The 2,500-nt window shown below is 49.6% G+C and overlaps 11 non-coding genes and 1 pseudogene across 11 annotated transcripts in view; all 12 read left to right on the forward strand.

The window, feature by feature from the left end:
- LOC146784719 (5S ribosomal RNA) overlaps positions 1 to 17 on the forward strand; it is a 119-nt gene extending 102 nt beyond the window's left edge. The window contains exon 1 of the ribosomal RNA XR_014971792.1: positions 1 to 17. This exon is cut by the window's left edge and continues 102 nt beyond it. This is a non-coding gene — a ribosomal RNA (5S ribosomal RNA).
- Positions 18 to 132: 115 nt separating this feature from the next.
- On the forward strand, positions 133 to 241 carry LOC146784720 (5S ribosomal RNA; annotated as a pseudogene).
- A 115-nt stretch (positions 242 to 356) lies between these two features.
- Positions 357 to 475, forward strand: LOC146784721 (5S ribosomal RNA). Its single transcript, XR_014971854.1, has one exon. It is a non-coding gene; the product is annotated as a 5S ribosomal RNA (ribosomal RNA).
- Positions 476 to 587: 112 nt separating this feature from the next.
- LOC146784722 (5S ribosomal RNA) lies at positions 588 to 706 on the forward strand. Its single transcript, XR_014970985.1, has one exon. It is a non-coding gene; the product is annotated as a 5S ribosomal RNA (ribosomal RNA).
- A 115-nt stretch (positions 707 to 821) lies between these two features.
- LOC146784723 (5S ribosomal RNA) lies at positions 822 to 940 on the forward strand. The gene has a single exon (XR_014971018.1). It is a non-coding gene; the product is annotated as a 5S ribosomal RNA (ribosomal RNA).
- Positions 941 to 1,055: 115 nt separating this feature from the next.
- Positions 1,056 to 1,174, forward strand: LOC146784724 (5S ribosomal RNA). Its single transcript, XR_014971889.1, has one exon. It is a non-coding gene; the product is annotated as a 5S ribosomal RNA (ribosomal RNA).
- Positions 1,175 to 1,289: 115 nt separating this feature from the next.
- Positions 1,290 to 1,408, forward strand: LOC146784725 (5S ribosomal RNA). Its single transcript, XR_014971752.1, has one exon. It is a non-coding gene; the product is annotated as a 5S ribosomal RNA (ribosomal RNA).
- Positions 1,409 to 1,523: 115 nt separating this feature from the next.
- On the forward strand, positions 1,524 to 1,642 carry LOC146784726 (5S ribosomal RNA). Its single transcript, XR_014971776.1, has one exon. It is a non-coding gene; the product is annotated as a 5S ribosomal RNA (ribosomal RNA).
- Positions 1,643 to 1,757: 115 nt separating this feature from the next.
- LOC146784727 (5S ribosomal RNA) lies at positions 1,758 to 1,876 on the forward strand. Its single transcript, XR_014971744.1, has one exon. It is a non-coding gene; the product is annotated as a 5S ribosomal RNA (ribosomal RNA).
- Positions 1,877 to 1,991: 115 nt separating this feature from the next.
- LOC146784728 (5S ribosomal RNA) lies at positions 1,992 to 2,110 on the forward strand. The gene has a single exon (XR_014971636.1). It is a non-coding gene; the product is annotated as a 5S ribosomal RNA (ribosomal RNA).
- Positions 2,111 to 2,226: 116 nt separating this feature from the next.
- LOC146784729 (5S ribosomal RNA) lies at positions 2,227 to 2,345 on the forward strand. The gene has a single exon (XR_014971840.1). It is a non-coding gene; the product is annotated as a 5S ribosomal RNA (ribosomal RNA).
- Positions 2,346 to 2,460: 115 nt separating this feature from the next.
- Positions 2,461 to 2,500, forward strand: part of LOC146784730 (5S ribosomal RNA) — a 119-nt gene continuing 79 nt past the window's right edge. Inside the window, exon 1 of the ribosomal RNA XR_014971818.1 lies at positions 2,461 to 2,500. This exon is cut by the window's right edge and continues 79 nt beyond it. This is a non-coding gene — a ribosomal RNA (5S ribosomal RNA).

Raw genomic sequence — 2,500 nt, forward strand, 5'->3', positions numbered from 1 at the left:
ACCAGGTGCTGTAGGCTTTTTGGTATTTTTTTTCTTTCGCTTTAGGTGAATGAGGGTGGTTTGTCTCGTTTGCTAGGCTAGCCCTGAAGACGAATGAGTAAAGCCAAGAGCTCCAAAGTCAGAAGTGCTAGGGCCTACGGCCATACCACCCTGAAAGCACCTGATCTCAGAAGTTAAACAGGGTCGGGCCTGGTTAGTACCTGGATGGGAGACCGCCTGGGAATACCAGGTGCTGTAGGCTTTTTGGTATTCTTTTTCTTTCGCTTTAGGTAAATGAGGGTGGTTTGTCTCGTTTGCTAGGCTAGCCCTGAAGACGAATGAGTAACGCCAAGAGCTCCAAAGTCAGAAGTGCTAGGGCCTACGGCCATACCACCTTGAAAGCACCTGATCTCGTCTGATCTCAGAAGTTAAGCAGGGTCGGGCCTGGTTAGTACCTGGACAGGAGACCGCCTGGGAATACCAGGTGCTGTAGGCTTTTTTTTTTTTTTCTTTCGGTTTAGGTGAATGAGGGTGGTTTGTCTCGTTTGCTAGGCTAGCCCTGAAGACGAATGAGTAAAGCCAAGAGCTCCAAAGTCAGAAGTGCTAGGGCCTATGGCCATACCACCCTGAAAGCACCTGATCTCGTCTGATCTCAGAAGTTATGCAGGGTCGGGCCTGGTTAGTACCTGGATGGGAGACCGCCTGGTAATACCAGGTGCTGTAGGCTTTTTGGTATTTTTTTTCTTTCGGTTTAGGTGAATGAGGGTGGTTTGTCTCGTTTGCTAGGCTAGCCCTGAAGACGAATGAATAAAGCCAAGAGCTCCAAAGTCAGAAGTGCTAGGGCCTATGGCCATACCACCCCGAAAGCACCTGATCTCATCTCATCTCAGAACTTAAGCAGGGTTGGGCCTGGTTAGTACCTGGATGGGAGACCGCCTGGGAATACCAGGTGCTGTAGGCTTTTTGGTATTTTTTTTCTTTTGCTTTAGGTTAATGAAGGTGGTTTGTCTCGTTTGCTAGGCTAGCCCTGAAGACGAATGAGTAAAGCCAAGAGCTCCAAAGTCAGAAGTGCTAGGGCCTACGGCCATACCACCCTGAAAGCACCTGATCTCATCTGATCTCAGAAGTTAAGCAAGGTCGGGCCTCATTAGTACCTGGATGGGAGACCGCCTGGGAATACCAGGTGCTGTAGGCTTTTTGGTATTTTTTTTCTTTCGCTTTAGGTGAATGAGGGTGGTTTGTCTCGTTTGCTAGGCTAGCCCTGAAGACGAATGAGTAAAGCCAAGAGCTCCAAAGTCAGAAGTGCAAGGGCCTACGGCCATACCACCCTGAAAGCACCTGATCTCGTCTGATCTCAGAAGTTAAGCAGGGTCGGGCCTGGTTAGTACGTGGATGGGAGACCGCCTGGGAATACCAGGTGCTGTAGGCTTTTTGGTATTTTTTTTCTTTCGCTTTAGGTGAATGAGGGTGGTTTGTCTCGTTTGCTAGGCTAGCCCTGAAGACGAATGAGTAAAGCCAAGACCTCCAAAGTCAGAAGTGCTAGGGCCTACGGCCATACCACCCTGAAAACACCTGATCTCGTCTGATCTCAGAAGTTAAGCAGGGTCGGGCCTGGTTAGTACCTGGATGGGAGGCTGCCTGGGAATACCAGGTGCTGTAGGCTTTTTGGTATTTTTTTTCTTTCGCTTTAGGTGAATGAGGGTGGTTTGTCTCGTTTGCTAGGCTAGCCCTGAAGACGAATGAGTAAAGCCAAGAGCTCCAAAGTCAGAAGTGCTAGGGCCTACGGCCATACCACCCTGAAAGCACCTGATCTCGTCTGATCTCAGAAGTTAAGTAGGGTCGGGCCTGGTTAGTACCTGGATGGGAGACCGCCTGGGAATACCAGGTGCTGTAGGCTTTTTGGTATTTTTTTTCTTTCGCTTTAGGTGAATGAGGGTGGTTTGTCTCGTTTGCTAGGCTAGCCCTGAAGACGAATGAGTAAAGCCAAGAGCTCCAAAGTCAGAAGTGCTAGGGCCTACGGCCATACCACCCTGAAAGCACCTGATCTCGTCTGATCTCAGAAGTTAAGCAGGGTCGGGCCTGGTTAGTACCTGGATGGGAGACCGCCTGGGAATACCAGGTGCTGTAGGCTTTTTGGTATTTTTTATTGTTTCGCTTTTGGTGAATGAGGGTGGGGTGTGTCATTTGCTGGGCCAGCACTGAAGACAAATGAGTAAAGCCAAGTGCTCCAAAGTCAGAAGTGCTAGGGCCTACGGCCATACCACCCTGAAAGCACCTGATCTCGTCTGATATCAGAAGTTAAGCAGGGTCGGGCCTGGTTAGTACCTGGATGGGAGACCGCCTGGGAATACCAGGAGCTGTAGGCTTTTTGGTATTTTTTTTCTTTCGCTTTAGATGAATGAGGGTGGTTTGTCTCGTTTGCTAGGCTAGCCCTGAAGACGAATGAGTAAAGCCAATAGCTCCAAAGTCAGAAGTGCTAGGGCCTACGGCCATACCACCCTGAAAGCACCTGATCTCGTCT

Source organism: Triturus cristatus, chromosome 11 (assembly GCF_964204655.1).
Source record: "Triturus cristatus chromosome 11, aTriCri1.1, whole genome shotgun sequence".
Lineage (NCBI taxonomy): Eukaryota > Metazoa > Chordata > Amphibia > Caudata > Salamandridae > Triturus > Triturus cristatus.